General features: G+C 42.1%; 1 protein-coding gene across 4 annotated transcripts in view; it reads left to right on the top strand.

Moving 5' to 3' along the window:
• The first annotated feature begins 424 nt into the window (after nt 1–424).
• Nucleotides 425–18,605, top strand: part of LOC108040713 (band 4.1-like protein 4) — a 59,998-nt gene continuing 41,817 nt past the window's right edge. For all 4 annotated transcript variants that reach the window (XM_017118286.2, XM_017118285.2, XM_017118284.2 and 1 more), the window contains exon 1: nt 425–1,198. The gene's annotated coding sequence lies outside the window, so the exon portion shown is untranslated. The remainder of the gene's footprint in view (nt 1,199–18,605) is intronic.

The following is an 18,605-nucleotide window of genomic DNA, read 5'->3' as shown; positions in this document are numbered from 1 at the left end:
TGTTAAAAATGTATTGAAACTATAGACTTTTTAACTATAGTTGGCCTTAAAGAAATTAAGCTCTACCAGAGATATTCATAAAAACGTGTCACACGAACACGATTTGTGTTTGGACTCTTGTTAGGTAATTTAGTAAACTTTTAGTCAATACTGATACATTAATATAAAATTAATCCGATTCAATATAACATTTGTAAATTATTTGAAAAGGAAAACCGTTTATTCACCCACGTGCTGTAGCTCTCTCTATCGACAGCCGGCATTCTGAAAAGTCTCCAAAGTTGGCGCCAAAAGTGCCGCCTACTCCACTCCGAAGCGGCAACACCATCCACACTTACGGTCCACCCCAATAACAGGTTCCACCCTGGGGCTCAGCAAAGCGGCTCCAAATGGATTTTCGAGCAGTTGCTGTTGGACCGTCGCGCGTAACGCACGCTGTAGCGGAATTACTGGATTTTGGTTCGGATCGGAATTCGTTATAAGTTGGGGTATCGGCTTTCGTCGGCGTCTCGGTTTTCTCGGTCGGTTTGGTCCGCTTGATCGGTTGGCCAACTGCAAGCTCAGTGGTTTTTCGGGGCCCTGCATTCGGCAGTTGTGATTGATGGACTGCAGTTGCTCCCTGAACTCTGACTTCAGAACCCCCAGACAATCAAATTCTGTGACTCCAAACGGGCTTTTTTTATGACGGTCCCTTGACCGATTCTAAAAAAAAACAAACATCAACGGAAGAATATATCAAATAAAAAAGTTCAATTTCGCCTTTTTTGTTGCCGGCTTTTCGGTTTTCGTATTTCGCATTTCTTGAGCTTGTCGACGTCGTGTGCGCGGTCTTCATAAATTATACAAGAGCGCATTTTGCGAACGACTTGCAAATAAATAAGCATTTACGCTTTTATTATTGCCCGTCGTGTGTGTGTTGTTGGTGAAGAGTGTGTGTTTTTGGAGCAGAAGTTCTTTGGAAATCGCTCCCATGTGGCGCAAAACCGGAGGAATAAAATAAAACCGAACCGAGGGTTCTCCACTTAAAATATCATTTTTGCATACAATCAACGTCTAGCTATAAAGTGTGTTCGTCCCTATAAATATTTGGAATCCGCTGCTCTGATTTGTGTGTGCTGATAAGCCAATCACTGCCGAGGCATAAAACTCCAGCAACGAGTACCAGTTTAAAAAACGCCCATAAAGATATCTCAAGCAGGTAAGCAGAAGGGCAAAGCCTATAACTCATCACGCACATTGAACTCAAAAGCCAAACCCAAAGTGCATTGACATCCCGTCGTCATTATGCAAATGTGTAAATAGCGAAATGAGCAAGCGTGTGTCTGCATCCTTATGATGAGGATGCATCATCGTTGCCCAGCTGCCAGCTGCCAGCTTTTCCCGCTCCCCACCTCAACGATCTGCATAATTAGAGCACACAGCGAGCTGGGTGTCTCTAACTGGCTCTAATGAATAAATAAGTGCCACTAATAGTTTTCGCACTTCCTGTCGTTGGCCAGCGACGGCTGCCCATCAAATTGCACTCCGTTCTCGGAGGCAAGAATTGAATCTGCAGCAGCAACATGCCATCGTCGATGTTGACAATATTTAATTATGAAGCTGCCATGGCGATAACCTAACTGTCCGACTCTTTTTCTTTTTATTTTTTCCACGACTTGGATAAGTTCTGTGGGCTGGCTGAACTTGAGAAAAATGTATTTAGATTGGTTGTCATGTAAAACTGGGAAACGAACTTACAGTTCCTTATGAAATTTCTACGTGAAATTAGATTTTTAAATAGATATTTTTTTATTTTATATTTTACAAAAATGTTTCCACTTTCAGTTTTTAAAATAAAAGGTAAAATAAAGTATGTGTATATCTGAAATATTAACTAAAGCTAGGAAATTTGCTCCACCAAAAAAAAGGTACTTCTTTGAAATTATATTCCCAAAGATCATACATAGTTATATCAACTTCATTTTATCGTTTACTTAAATTTTTCTATCTCTGTGGATAACTCAATTACGGCATTGTGGTTCTTGCAACAGCAGGCTTAACTGCTGATGTTGCTGTTGTTTCTGTTGCTGTTGCCGTTGTCATTGTCAACGTCATCATCGTTGTCATAATCATTTTTTCGCTGCTCTTTCCCACACAAATCGGCATAAAAATGTTTTCATTTTGCGAATTTGCTTTTTCTCTTTTGAGCAGAGCAAAATGAAATTCTTTCTATGGAAATCTTGGTCAGTTTCCATGGCAAATGTTTGCGCAATTATTTCTGGCAATATTTTTATTGCAAACTTTATTCTGAAGCTTTAAAATTGCTTTTGGGTGTAGGGGAAATTTCTTTTATTAGTTTAGGATATGGCTGGAAATTTGATTTGATAGCATGTTTATAGCAACATAACTGCAGCTTTGTCACACATTTTATCGTCCGGCTTTTGCATGCGAATATTTTTATTTGCACCTCTCTGACAAAAACATTTCCTGTACAACACTGTTGTGCAGCGGATGCCCCCAACTGCCCCATCATAGTTCCCCCAGATAAACATCAGCCAGACATCACGGGCAACCAGAACACTCGCAATGACTTGCGTAAATAACCAAAGTAGGGAAAAAGTAAACACAAAAATAAATACAATTTTTCAAAGAATTTTTCTGACTTCCTCATTTGCTTATCAGCGTCGAGGGAATTTAATATCTGGAAAGAGGAGATGCCTCCGCTTGATTTCACTCACGCAGACTCATCAACTTTTAATTAGTTGTAATTTGTAAATTCAACGTCAAACACCGACCACGCAGTCAGTCAGAAGATGTCGCCGCCTTTGAAGCTGCCGCCAAATGCGGATGATGATTATGATGTTGCCACACTGACAGATTGCTGATAAAAGCCTTTCCAGTTCCCCACCCAAAATGCGCCTGGTTAACCCTTTCAGCGCCTCTAATCGCCGGCAAAGTCAAGCCACGAGTCGCGCGGTCTAACCAAAAGCTGCAAGACGCCCATCCATCAGCGATGAGCGGCAGCTGTCAGCGGGTTCTCCGGTTAAAAAGGATTGGCCTGGCCCCTAACAATCGAAATTTGACAAAACTGTTTTGGTTATAAATGAGTCTTTGATGGTCATAAACGATGCCTAAAATGAGAAATTGATTGCGGTATTGAAGAGGGGAAGCAACTCATTAAGGGTGTCACATTAGGCAAGAATACAAGACTTTGAACGTTATTACCAATTCTCATATCACTCAACGCTGCCCATGGTCGTAAATGTACTATAAAACAACCATTGCCAATGACATGAATAATCATTTTAATTGGTTCAGTTGCAATGATGCCAATTACAGCGAACGCTTTTAATGATGCCAACTCTAGCAAACGTTCCAAGTGATGTCATTTCGGGAAAAATCTATAGATAAACGAACTCTTTTCGGGTGTCACATTAAGAGAGAAGACAAGACATTTCTCATATCACTAATCACTGCCCAGGGTCGTAAATCTACCCAACTGATTCCCATCTTCAGCAATAAAATAATGCTCTACCAAATTACTTCAGGTTTTGTATCCGCTTTTTTAATTAGTGACATTATAAATGTGGGTATGTGTATGGATGTATGTATTATATATATGGAGGACGTACTAAAAACAAAACTTTACGAGCTAATTTTATGGCTCTTGCAAATTTATAGACTTTGGCTCATGTGACACAAAACTAACAACAGAGCAACTGGGAAAGCAGCAGCAACTTTCCTAACAACCTCTATAAATCCCCTCGCTCGCAGTCGAGGCACTTAATTAATTTCTGTAAAAACTTTAAGAACAAAGGGCTGTTCACGTTGCCATTGCAGTGGTTCGGTTTGGGTCCTATAGCCTATTTGTAGCACGTTAATTTCCAATTTGAAACGAAAAGAAAATAGGAAAAAAGTGAACAAGTAATGTCATACATAGCAGCAGCAAAATCAAAGCTTAAAGAAACAACGACGACGACAACTTCGACGGCGTACAACACAACAGTAGAACTAACTGCAAATTTGCAGCCAGCGCCGAGGAACAACAACCAAACTGAAACGCAGCAGAAAAGCTTGCACCAGTTTCCCAACAGCAACTGCAACAGCAAACAGCAGCATCAGCAGCTCTCGAGGTTGCCGTTGTTGTAGTTGGTAACAGTTACCTGGGCGCTAAACAAAAAAGACAAAAAAAACGGGGAAAACAAAAAGGAAACCGGGGGGAAAAACTGCGCACAGTAACCAAGTCAACCAGGCTGAGAAGAGATGAGAAGCTAAAGCTGTGCACTGGGGAAAAAACTAGACAACAAAACTAGACAGAACTTGACATCAAGGTAGAACTTTTGATTCGATACAATTTTTAAGCCTTTTTAGCATTCTTTCAATTTTATCAAAAATAACTTTTTACCAACATTTTTTTTTGTACATATTTTTTTTTCTTTTTTTTTGTTTTTTATTTATTAGAGGAAAAATAACCGAATTATAACGATATTTGTTAAGTTCGATGGCAAATTAAAAATCTTAAGACAAATATTTCGTGCTGCTTAAGTGCATTAATCTTTCGACTTAGTTTTCAGTGTAGGCTTAGCTTGATGCTGACTCGCCGTGGAAAGGCTTTAGAAAGTAGCTAAAGGAGGTGGAAGAGATAGATGGTAGCAAACCCGTTGGCAGCTCGGCTCACTTCTTGCCTTGCGTGATGCAATTGCCAGCGCCGGAGCGCCAAAAGATTGAAAGCAAACGACAGCCACGTAACTAGAACACTTGACGGTGCTGCTGCGGATGCCTCTGCTGCAACAATTTCCAATTAAAGCAGTTACTGCAGAAGTTGCTTTGGGATCTGGGATCTAAGAGCTGGGAGCTGGGATCGGGGCACTGGGAGTTGCAGTTCGCTTATGTGTCGCTTGCGCAATCATCATCCGACGGCCACTTCTGACAGCTCCAACTGCTCCGGCTTCTATTTGATTTTCTATTGCCGAGGCGAGTTTCTTGCGACAGGAAGCCATCCGTAATGGGCCTTAAAATACACATTTTATGCCCAGCTAACCATCCCCAATTAGAGCTTTGGGTTAATTGCAGTGACGCATAGTTGGGCATTACTTCGTCGGCTCCTCGAACCCATAATCCATCCATCGTCCAGAAATTGGACGCTCCCTGTAGACAAGTCGGAAGCTAACGGCAGCGCGATTCAGAGCTAATTGATCATTAGGTCTATTTCCGCCATGAGATGGCAGCGGCTGGACTTGAACAGCGCTTTTCAGCGAGTTTCTTACCCTCGTCTAGTTTGTTTTTTCTATCCATAAGTAAGTCATAAAGTGGCAACTTTTATGACAACCGAGCGCATGTTGCACGCAATCACCTGGACGGGCCAAAATTCCAGCTTGGATTTCAGTGGGGTTGGGCCCGTAACATAGAAATCTCTATAAGGTCGATTTCCTTGCATCCACGGGGGCAATAGTTTTTTATGGGTTCTCGTACAGAGCCCAACAAAAAACGGATGGCCATAAAAGAAAATATGTGCTGCATGTAAGAGACTGGAGAAAAAAAGACCAAAGAACTGGGTGAAATCGATTTGTATACGGTATGCAGTTCTTTATTTCAGCTGCGGTCTATAAAGACTTTTGTGGAACTCAGCCGAGGAGAAAAAAAGGCGCAGTGGGTGGGGCAAATGCGATTTGGTTTTTCACCGATCGAAGGAGAAAAGGGGGTTATGCGTGGTGACTAGACAAAAGCAATAACTATCGAAGGAGAACCTCGCCAACTGCCCACCAAGGCATCAGAATCCGAGTTGACTGATAGATGTATTTCCCGCCAGTCACTGACCCACTGCCCACATGCAAATGAGTGCGGGTATCTCACGGATGCGTGTGTATCTGGGGAGTTGGGGCCAGAAATCTGGGTCGGGGGATCTGCAGGCAGATAAATAGTGCGTTGGCGTTGAGTGAAGCCTGAAGTCTTCGGTCGGCCATTCCGTTTTTGGGAAAATACGAGTAAAACGAGAGGAGCACATTCCCCCAACTTTGCTGCTCTGTTGTTTCTGGCAGAATCTTTTGTTTACTTCTCAGTTATTTTTTGCCGCCGAATACATTTGGTTTTTGTTCCACGAAAGATGCTGCCAGAAAAGACAAGAAAAAGCTAAGAAAAGAGCAGAACAAGCGATCTTAATTTACGTTAGCTCGTTAGCTGGAACTACCGTTACGAGCTCAAGTGCAGAAAACTGCAACCTAGCCTGTTTTTTGTTGTTTTTTTCGTGGCCAAAATGCCGATACCTTTTTTGGGCATTCTACCAACGCCTCCAATGCTCCATTGTGCCTGCTTTTTTGCGGTTGGAGGGCGCGTGAAAAGGCCAGTATCTCGGCCTGGTAATCAACAGTTTGTGGTCAACAAATAGCAAAAAGGAAAAAAAACACAGAAAGAAGTAATGCTATTGGTTTCGCATGCTTTATTGCCAATTGGAAAGTTGGCTAGAGTGCTAGAAAGTCATTGAAGCCGCTCGGAGATTGGTGTTAGAATGTTTTACGGGCCATTGTCTGAAGTTGGCCGTAATTGGAAGAGCCCGTTGTCCGCTGCACTCTATGCATAAACACGGCCAAAGAGCCGGCTGAAAAAGCAGTTAAGTAATAAATAGTGAACAGCAGGTTGAGGAAAATTGATTTAATAACTGCGCATCATTAAAGTGTCTTAATTGCATTCTTCCGCGTAGCAAAAGAGTTGGAATCGTACTCGGTCATTGATCAAACGTCTTTGGGAATCCATCAAATGCCGCTCTTGAATGCCAATGCCATAATTTTCCCAGCTCCCAGCCAGTTTTTCCCCACTTCTTTCCCGACCGGTCAGGTGCTGCTGAGTCAAGTCAATCAATTAGGCATTTCAACACATGTTGTTTACAGTTCTAATTCTGGCAGAGTTTCATTTAAATGCCATCGTGTCTGCAGCAGCAATGCAGCCTGGTGATCGAGGGTGGGGCAAAACTATTTTAAACATGATGCTTGCTAACGATTTCCTGCTAAATTGTGCTGCGGCATTAAAGGGAAAACTTCTTGTAGTTAGAGTGAAGTAAAGCAGAAGAAAGGGAATCGGAAACCACAAAGTAGCCATAAAGCGGAATAGCCGAAAATCAAGTCTTAAATAGCCCGAAGTCACGCTTCATCTTGGGTAATATACTAATGATTGTGTTTAGAACAAAGGCCACTCATCGGGCTAATACAACTTGAGAGATGCTTTCCGCTGCTAAATCGACCCCTTAACCCATAAATATCTCTTGCTCGCAAAAAGAATACGACGGCTTATCAATAATTTCTCAGCTACTCAAAAGCTCATTAACTGGACGGTTTTCGAGCTCACCTGAAGAGCGAAATAGCCATAATGTTCAGCTGGATGCCAGTTTCGCTAAAGGCAAAATTAAAAGTGTAAAGCACCTCTAATTTGGGCAGGAAAACCGGCGAAACGTGTGTCGAATGCAGTTGAAAAATCAATTAGTGGCTCGGTGATTAACGATGTGCCAGGTCGTCTCATCCATCCAGGGGTTTGTCCATCGTAAACAGACATTGACAGCTCACATCAGATGGAGTTCTTGGTTCTCGGTTCTCCGTTCTCGGTTCTGTCCAACGCGTTTGGGCCCTAAGTTTGCTTAGGCCAGAGCCAGAGCCAATTTCCAGTTATCTACTAGACAGATTTGATTTATGTGGCCGCCCACCCACGAACAGCAGTTCCACGGCAGCAACCACAGCAGCCGTTCGAACTCCAAAGTTTATAAATGTTTTACGAGCGGTATAAATTTAAATTAGCAGGCACAAGTCTTTAAAATAAACAAGGGAGTGTAGATAGAAGTTAAATGCCGAATACTCTTTGAAGCTTGCTCGGGAATTTTCACTACACGTTTCAGCTCAGCCTTTTCAAATCCGATATCATTGGTCTAGCACCCTAAAAATGTTTGGTATGCCTTGCCACTTAAATTCAATCTTTATGTCTTAAAGACCCCGATTATTCAATAGTTGTTATTGGTTTTTATATTTCAATTTCCATTTAGCCAATAAAAGTCTAAGACGAAGACAGTAAGCCACTGAGTCTAAAATCTGGCGGGTAAAGATTCCCACTGATCGCAAGATCTTTTGCTAATGAATATAAATTGCACCATCATTTGCAGCTGAACACGAAAATTTTATTTGTGTCGAGGATTTATGAAGACGCATTAGATTGAACGCTTTTGGCGGAAATGTTATGGAATTTTGAGGAGAAAGAGGTATTTCGGATCCACTGGATATCTTCGAGTTTATCCGAATATCTGGTTACGCTCGTGCCGACAGACGCTTAACCTTGACACGGCGTTCCTCGCCTTTCTTTTCGATAATCTTCTGAGGTCAAAGGGCAGACGTTCGTTTGAGCTTGCCGTTAGATTTCGAGTAATAAAATGTTCATCTGTCGCTTTTTGGTCGGTCTTCAGTTTTCGTGGCCTTTTTGCGCAACTTTGGCTTTGCTTTTTTTGTTTTTGCTCAAACAATTGCCGGGCATGACTCAAAAATACAGCGGAAAAAATATAAAAATAATCCCAGCAAAATAAATTGCAAAATCTTTCGCAGAGCCAAAGAAAAAGTGCGGCATTTTTTATGATTCTGTTTGTTTGCCTTTTGCTTCAGATATCTTGGTGTAATTTTATAGTTAGCTGTGTCTTGTGGAACGTGATGCTATTTTCTTTCGCCGGGGCTATTCTCGTTTTTATTGTTCAAAGAAGGGGAAGGCTAAAAGAAATCATAAATTTGCAGAAGCCAAGAGTCTGAATATTTAATAAAGTCGATGGGAATCGTGGCAGGAGGTCGAAAACAAAAATTGTTTCCAATGAACGGCAATTACTTTCCTGTGCAGGCCTCTTTAAAAATGTATGTCAATTGGTCAATTTCCGCCCCTCGGCGAGTGTTGGCCAATTAAATGTCATTTACCTTATGTGGTGACCATATAACCTCGCATATCTCGACTCCACTGCCATTAGCCATTCGCAAAGCGAAGCCTGTTTAAATATTTATAATACAAGCTGTCCCACAGTCAGGGGATCCCTCATTTAGCCAAATTGCACTGTGGGGCATTTTAATTAGGCAAATGGCCGATTTGCCTTCATAAATGCAGACATGCACAAAATTAGCGAAACTATATCGCAATGCCCGCCGGGCGGTTGACAGACAGTTCAATCAACTCCGGGGCGCAAATTGCCAATGCATTTGCAATAGAAAATCAAATATTACGTATACGCCCCACCCCTCGCCAAACAGCTACGACCCATTGTTGTGTCAGCGATAACCAAAAAAAGGCAAACAAACATGATGACGACGGCGGCGACAGCGACTCCAACACCTTTGGAGTGGCAATTTGTTGGCGCTGCCACTGGGAAGCCGACGGAAGGCAGGCGAACTGCTCCGGTTTGGCGACAAGCATACTGGAACGAGTGCTTTAAAAGGCGGGCAATCGCGAGCTATCGATACCCTAACCAAAGGTTTTCGGTTCATGAAAGGGAGTTCAAACGAAACCGAACAACAAAGGGGTCTTTATTGCATTACCATCTGATTGATTGAGCTGTATTTTGAATGTACTTGCCAACTTTAGCTATTTTCATTTCATATGAAAATAAACTATTGAGTCAGTTAGATACTAAAAATATTTATTTTTATTTTTCTTATCCAATGCAACTCATTTAAATATGGAACTCATAGTTCAAAGAAAACCGATATGTTTGCGAGTCTCTATTGCATTACAATATGATTGATTCGGTTTAAAGCATGATAAACATATGCTTGGCAAAGACACTAACTCTTAATACAAGCTCTTATTTTGACATTATTTTTTTTTGTTTTACCCCATTCGTTTATGTTTAAAATCTTAAATTAGTTAGGGTATTCAACTATCAAAGTGCCACGAATATGTGGCTACTGCTTGGCCGCGACTCAAACCCGTTGTAGTCTTTAGTCTATGACTCAAGCAATCAATTGCCAGCTGTAACAACAATGCAGGCTATACTTGAGTGGAAAATCAGCCATCGAGTATCTCAAGAATGACTTAACGGCAGGGAAAACTTTTGCAGTGGCAGTAGCAAAAGCAAAAAGCGAGGGAAGGCCACAATGGAAGCTGCTAATAGCTGGCAACTTTTGAATTGAGATTGCGATTGCGTGAATGCTTTCAGACTTTCAGACGTGTTGCATTGCAGTTCCGGCCAACTTGAGCCCGAGTCGAAGTCGAGGGTACGATTTCACGTCGTGCTTCAAATGTGTCAAATGCATCGATGGAAATCAGTAATTTGAATCGCTTGCAAAATTTCCATTCGCATTGCGCAAAAATGGCAACGTCGAAAACTGCGCACACAAACAATTATTTGGAAATGGCAGTTGCCGTTGTTGTTGCTGTTGCCAAGTTGGCCATAAATTGTAACAACTGTCGTTTGCATATAAGTACGAGTGTATCGAAACCAATGGAGCACATGGATGGAAATGCAAATGAATAGAGAACTAGAGCACAGGATTGTGGGACACAAATGCCAATTTTCAATGCGTTTATTGAATGCTCGAGTGATGATGAAATGAATAGCCTACAGATGATAAACTACACAGAGAGAAAGGGGTATCTGAATTAATGAGGCATTACATATAAATGTTCCTTTATTACAGAAAACTTGGATTGTTCCAGTGGATATATGTTTTATGTTTTACATTTATCAAATTATTTGTTATCAATTTATTTTCTAATTGTTCTCAGTTTCTTTGGGTGTACTCTACACATTTGATTTGGTCAACTAATAATAACCAAATCTTGTTTTGTTCTTCAGTGGCCCCTGGGCATACACACTCTATTAATTATTCATTAAACATATCCTGTCATGGTTTCTATTAACTTCCATCTCTTTGCGGCTCAATCCCAGTCACAAATCAAACATATCCAGCGTCCATTCGCCCCTTTAATTAGACACGGAAAATAAATTGAATTAACAGCATGAGCGTAGAAAGAAGCGAGCTATATAATTGCTACCATGGCCAGAAAATGTTTAATTTGTTTATTTTTCGGTTTTTCGGTTTTTGGCCCCGCTGTGCTCGTACCGCAATTTATTAGCTGGCCGAGGGAAACAAAGAAAAAATTGATTGATCTACCAACTGCGCAGGGTTCAATCAAAATGTGTAATGAACGAGCCGGAAAAAATAGCTGGAAAAAAAAAGTTAAACACACAAAATTCTCGCCAAAGTCGGTTTTAGGGAGGGGATTTTGGTTTGGTTTGGTTTTCATTACGCTGCCGACGCTCGTAGCGGGTTCTCATTTTAATGATACAATTTAAAATCAACGCAGACTCATGATTTTGCATATTTCGAGCATTAAACTCGCCTCGTCTGCGTTGTTGCTATTCTTGGGGAGAGCATAATTCAGGCATGGTTACCGCAGTTTCCCAGTAACAACAATCAATGCCCGACGCCCGCTGTGATTTGACCAAAAAAAAAAAAATAGAAAAAAACTGACGGACCGGGTCTCTAGCTGCCAAAGCCATCAAATAAATAACCGCGGGACCCGCAGTGAAAGAATGGCATGCCAGAATGGGTGTGTCCTAAACGCCGCCCCTTTTCCTTATTCTTCTGGAAAAAGCAAGGGAAAACCAGAGGAAAAACATTTTGCCTAAATGGCAAGGCATTACTTTTAATTAAAAGCAACGCCGAGCAGTCCACAAAAATTGAACTTGAACTCCATGACGAGGTCTGGAGTTAAAGTTGGGGTCCATGGACACATGATTACCCATAAGCTGACATCACAGAACACTGCACAGTTCCGACTTTAATCAGTTGGCCACGGCAGCAAACCAACTTAGCTGACATTTGATGTTAATTTGCGCTGAGCGAGACATTGAGCATACGCAGCGTTGTCCGTCAGTCACTCGGTTAATTACCAGCAAGCGGACTTTACAAGCCATAAAACACACGCGACATATCGTAATGTATACATTTTAATCGTGAACACATTAATTAAGCTACATGTAAAACCACCTTCAGAGGTGTAAATAAAAATAAAGAGCTATGTACAAAACAAAAACCGATAATCAAATAAACAAGTTTTGAGAGTTATTCCAAATGCGTTTTAATAACGTAGAGTCTGTCTGGGTCGTCGATTCCTGACATCGACCAACCCACGCCCGATTTCCCAGCAAGTAATTAGCATAAAGCACGTGTGCCTGCCTCATTGGCATGCCAATGGGCTTACCTGGAGGTGGATACTCGTGGCTACCTGTTGGTGGCAATGCCCAACTCACTCGACTCACAGGTGCGTACACGTCACGCCCCTTAAAGCTTTTGGGCCCAGGTCTTTTGGCCCGGTCTGCTGGACATGGCCCAAAGCATCTGGCTAAGCCCGGCTCAGCTTGGCAGACATTTGCACAATCCATTTCATTCCGTTCTGCTGCATTTCATTTCGGACTTCTTTGCCGCTTGATTTATGCCCAGCGGCCAAAGCACATGAATCACAGCCAAAAGAAAACCACTGAAATTCGGAGGAGGGCAAAGTTTGGAGCGGTTGATATCCTTTAGAGGAGGTGTGAACAGCTAAGATAAATGTTTCGATGTTTTATAAAAAATCTAAAGGAAATGATACATTTGAAAATGTTCTTTAAAGATTTATTATAATTTAGGGGTGCCACAGAAAGACTTTCAAACTGAATTCCATTGAAAATGTAATCTACGCAAATGTTCAAGCTATTAACTTGGAGAAAAAGCCCTAAAACGAACACTTTCGAGAAGAGGCAAATGGATAAACAATTAAATCAAAAGATATAAAATTTAATACCAGTGCTTGGTAAATAATAATAATTTGGTAATAATAATAATAATGTTGAAAGGCTATCTATGGTTTTCTCTATTATTAAAAAGCTTTTTCTAGTTACGTCTCGACTCCCGCAACCCAATTATAGGGTATAAATGCCGTGGCACGCTGACATTTCTAGTGCAAAATCTCGACACAAATAAAGTCATCGGGTTGGTGGAAAGGGGTAAGAGGAGGGTTACGGGAAATTACGGGTATTACGGGAACGGGGGAGCGGCAGGGATCATTGCATTTATTGTCTACCAGCAGATTTATGATCATGCAACGAGCGTGCCGCTTCCACGGCACCTACACCCATTGCATTGCGGTGGGGTTTTACTAGAGATTCGGCTATTGTTGCTCCAGATACAAGGCATTGCGGTCTGTCCACTTCACGCTTTGCCAAATTGCCAACTTGACCGGCTCGAGATGAAAAACAGATAAAGTAATGAAAATGCGGGCAGGCGTTTGCCGTCCAGCGGTATCTCGGCCAGTGCGCGAACATAAAATGTTATTTAAAGCGAATTTCGGGCACAGTTTGTTGTTAATGAATGCACCACCACTGCCGGCTCGCTTGCCACAGATTTTATTTTGCAGATTTTTCGAGCAAATTGCGCCCACAAATGAGGTCAGGCAGCCGCACAATGTGCGCCCGTTAGCTGCAGACGTGCTCACGTGCTGACTTGTGAAAGTAAGTGCCCCAGCTGGATCGGATCTCTATAGCTTCAGCGCTATGTATATGTATAGCGAACACCTCCCATTCAGTGGGGCAACCTGCATACGCCGGCTATTTCGTGTGAGCCCGCAACTAACCTTCACATAAATTATTCCCATCAACAGCTGCAGATACGAAAAGTCGACGGAGGAGAGTAGGAGTACTGCAAGTCGGGCATCCAGGCAGCAGTTAAATGCTTAAGACATCGTGATAAGCTGCAGATATTTATCTGGCCAGCAAATTACATGTGGCAACGCCTCGGAAAACAGAGAAGAACATGCAACATGTGGCTGCAGTGAAATGAGGTGTCGAAACGGCTGTAAGCCGGTGCTCATACGCCCCGGGGTACGTGGGAAATACAAGAAAACTTGTGGTGACCTTGAGGTGGGCTTTCTCCAAAGCTCGTAAATACCATCCATTTCCAATCCATCAGTCTGTTTTGACTTAAATAAATCATGAGTGCTTGTAACTATTTTAATAAAAGTTCTGACAAATAAAGTATGAAGGGTTTTTTTTTTTAATAATTATACAAATTAACATATTTATTACGAGTGATTGAGAAGTATAGGATATAAAATATATAGGATGTAAAAACTTTTCTTATTCTTAATTCTTCTTATTCTCTAAACTGCTAGACATTTTATTTGCTTCTTTACTTACCTTTTACTGAAATCAAGCAGTCACAATATTTACTTCTGAGTCCGCTATCATTGATGTATGGCACTTGGAATATTTTTTAATGAGGCCCTCAAAATCAACACTTTAATTGGCTGCCAAGAAACCCATTTTCATGTACTCAAATATTTGCGTATTTATTGTTGGCATCCATAAGATATGCCAAGCCCATATTTTTCATCCATAGGCAGTGTGTCTACGAGTACTGGCAATCATTTCGATAACACTTGAATACAAAATGAGGGTCATTAATTTTACAACAAACTATGTTGGCCTGCCGTGGCAGCCAAGGCACACTTGAAAAATCCCCATTTCCAGATGGGGATTGCGGCTTATCCGCCTGCCAATGTCGCCTGTCCGACAGTCAGTCAATCATAACCCGTTTCGGCTGCCTTGGCGAACAAATCAAAACTTGTTATCGTTCCGAAAAGATCTCTAGGACCAATAAAATATATGCGGCCAGTCCACCTCTGCCTTCACGGCTTTCTGCCTGCCATTCAGTCCATGGAGCTGGAATTGTCAGGCTTTACGTGTTCGCCCATCAAAATGCTGCACGCCTCATCAGGCGGACAAAAAGCGAAGAAATCGGTGGCACTGTCCGCTGGATGGCAGCAGTTTAATTGCAGCGACTGTAGTGTCATTTCCATTTGAACTAGGAGTCGTGGTGCCGCTGCCATCCTTCTTTTTGGGTCATGTCAGGCTAATCAAAGAATGGCTGGGTCACGCCCACGGCCATTTATCAGCATCAGGCACAGCCGTAGTAGCAGTCGCAGGCGAAGGAAGGAGTCATCGGTGTCTTAGTCTCAGATGTTGCCTTTATTAAAAGTTACTTTTCTCCTGCATAGAGAAAAATCCATTAAATAGCCATTATATAATATTTGAAATATTAAAGAAAGATTAAAGTTTTAACGCTAGCGTAATCGATATATCCGATACATCCCGATACATCCCGGTACATCCCGATACATTCCGATACATCCCGATACATCCCGATACAACATCATACGATATAACTGGATATAACTGGATATATTTATTTCTTTTGACTTCTGAATATTTAGATCTATGCTATTGGCACTCATAATATCTTTCTCTGTGTACACATTTTTGTTTCGCTGCGGCCGTAGCCAAACGTGAGCTTATGGTTTATGGCGACTTAATAAGGCTGTGACCGGCTATCAGCCTGTTGCCCCGGCTAACCAAGATTGCAGCCCTGTCGGCATCTCCGGCTATAATGGCTAATGGTCGGCGAATGATGCGGAGAGGATGCCGCGCACATTAGGCACAGCAGCCAGGAAAAATCTGGGGAAGCTGTAGTGGAAGCTTTAGAAGCTCAGGGATGCCGTATGATGATAAACAACCGAAGCGTTTTAAACGGCTTCATTAATCTTATTCAGCTCTGCGCTGCGCTTGTCTATTAAAGCCTTGTAATGCCTGCAAGAACCCAACTTCCAACTTCCAACTGATGATGAGCAGCTGTGGCAACCGCAATCAGCGAGCTGAGGCTGAAAATCTACTACCTGTCAGCTTCATGTCATTCCGGCATTTTATGAGCTGTTGCTGGATCTCGAGATGGAGTTGGAAGCTGGATCTAGAGTTGGCCAGGAGCAAAGGGGATGCCTTCGAAGTGGCACAGAAATGGCATTGACATTGGCGGAGATGAAGGGAATGGAGTTGTGGTGTAACTGTTACTGAAGACTGTTCACCGGTTACTGCTTACTGGTTACTGTCACCCCCAGCAGTTTCAGCTGGGTTTCAACTGACTTGCCTTCTCAAAGATGTGCCAACGTGATGTGTTAGGCAATAACTCGCCTTTCTAACAGAAGCTGCCAATTAGCATTTTCCAATTGTTCTTCTGTAGTAATACAGTAAATATGAATGTGTATTAATATAGTTAATTAAATAGAAATTCCATAACTAGCTTCTTCTCTAAAACTCAAGGCAAATTTTAAACTTTCCTGTTTATCTCTGCCTTTATGTTCTTTGACAAGCCGCCGCCTCATCATCATCATGATCATCGTCCTAAACATGACAATTTTCCTGGGCTTATCATTTCATAATGAATTTGTTTTGTCAGCCAATAAATTATGGGCAACACGTTGCTGGTCTACCTACAAGAAACATAGTCGGGCAAACCCGGGCAGCATCCACAAATAAACCGAGGAACAACTATGGTACATCATAATCATCTAAACAACATCATTGGCAGCGGCGTAAAAAAGGCGATGTCTTGGGCTTTATCGTGAGACTCGTTGATTTACTGGCCCGCAGTTTGTTTAGTTATTAGCTTTTGCCCTTTTTGGCCCAGAACAAATTGCAATTTGATTTATACGGCCGGAATGAGGTTTATCTACACGCGACAAGGAAGAACAGGAATGGGCAGGAAACGAGTGTCAGACGGCCGCCCACATCAAAAGGCTAGGAAAATCGAAGGGGAAATGCCAGTCACCATTTCCCGCCCAATCCCGCCACATCAAAGGGCATTTAAAATTCAAATAGGTAATTAAGTAAAACGCATAAACCGCACAACACGAAGCCAGTCGATTATTTACACTCGGCAAGAAGCGTTTGCCACCGGCGGTGAAGTATTCAGATTTCAGTGTGTCAATCAATTTGCCTTCATCTGGCTTCACTTTGCGTTTCCGTGTTCGAGTGTTCGAGTGCAGCACACGGCAAAGTGTATTAAGTAAACCGCAAAACGAACGCTTAGCTCAAACACATGGTGGGTAAAATACGGAAGGGCCAAACAACTTGAGTGCCGCAAACAACCGGCGGTACACAGCACACAAAATTGTAATTGAGTCGTAGTGCGGGGGCTGAGGGGTCTGGAAAACCAGGAACCGAAATCCCCAGGCCCCCAGATCCGGGCTCATTATGGCTGACAGAGCGCCAAACCGTTGAACGTTGAACGTTGAACCTACGAAACAGAAACCAGAAACCAAAATCTGTAACCAAAACGAAACGAAACCCAGCCGTCTGTAAATATTTGGCCATCCTTCGGCACTTGCTCTACTTTTCCCATTTGCCGCAATTAAATACATTAACGAGGGACATTTTTCACTGGCTAAATGTCGGCGGCCTAAACTGAAATGTCTGCTGACCCGGTTGTTCCCCAAAGGCATTTTCAACTTTGCGTGGCATTTTCCACTCACTGTGTTTGCCACTGTTTGCAGTCGTCCAATTTGTTGATTACATTTATATCGCATAATGCCATAAAGGGATCTGTTTTTATGATGGCTTCACTCCAACTGTCTGTGGCTCTTATCGACTGTCATCAATCTGAGGTCTTTAACTGCACAACACCCCCTGCAAGTGCACCTCCTCCTCCTCGTTTTCTTATTTATTGTTTTCGTCAGCTGACATGTGCCCAATTAAAAACTAAACTAAGCACGGGGCTTGATTACCACTTGGGTTGTGATGATTCACGAGGGGAAACAGAAATATATAAAAACATACGAGAATGGCTAAAATTAAAGACTTCTAAATAGGGTGATAATAAGTAAATAATAATTAATACTTTTAGATAAAACAGCATTCATTTCATGTGTCTTCTTTATTATGAATTTCATATCCATTAATGAGAAGGCTAGTCGAATTTCTGGAGACTGTAATCTAATCGGATTGCCTAATTGTGGCGATTATGTGAATGAAAGTTAACCAACTCGTTTTTCACTTTATAAATTATGCAAATTAATTCACCATTTCTGACCCGCATTTAAGTTTTGTGTGAGTGGTTCGCTGAACTTGCCCCTTTCTCCGCTGCTCTTTCTCAATTTAACTGAGATTCTTCTGAGAACCAAAGAAATGGGTCAATGAAACGAAACCTGTTCGGTTACCTTATACTCGTGACATATCAAACATTTTCAGCTGACCGGGAATTTGAATAAAATTCTTATTAATGTGCAAATGAGCTTTGCCATTTGACACTTTTGATTTGGCCGAGAATGGATTTTATGGCATGGCATAAATGTGTGCTAATGGTTCTGGGACCTTTTTCCCCGACTTGGCATCAATTTTATGACTTGACTTGACCGCCTGAAAAGACGCTGATAGCGAGCTCTTTTGCTTTGGGCCATAAATGCAGGCCAAATTTAATGCAAGATGAAGTGCCAGTTTTGGTGGCCATAAAATGAGTCTTGAGGGGAGGGGTTGCTGGGTAAGCATCAATTAAAACGATGCGGCTAATTGGTGCCATAACTTATGTCTCATAGTTGGCAGATAGCAAAGTTTAAGCGGAGAAAGGTAGCAGGTGGTGTCGTGAAAGAGGAACAGTCACTCAAATAAGAAAATTGGATTTACCCCGGCCACACGGCAACTTTGCCTGATTGCCTTGTGGATTGGGGACTCTTATTTCCTGGGCGCTCCACCTTCCTTGGATCCACCATCTCCTCGAGCTGTTCTATTGCTGCTATTCCTGCTACTTTTACAG

Source organism: Drosophila rhopaloa, unplaced genomic scaffold (assembly GCF_018152115.1).
Source record: "Drosophila rhopaloa isolate 14029-0021.01 unplaced genomic scaffold, ASM1815211v1 contig_167, whole genome shotgun sequence".
Lineage (NCBI taxonomy): Eukaryota > Metazoa > Arthropoda > Insecta > Diptera > Drosophilidae > Drosophila > Drosophila rhopaloa.
Note: the sequence above shows the minus strand (reverse complement) of the source record. Positions and strands in the feature narration are given on the sequence as shown.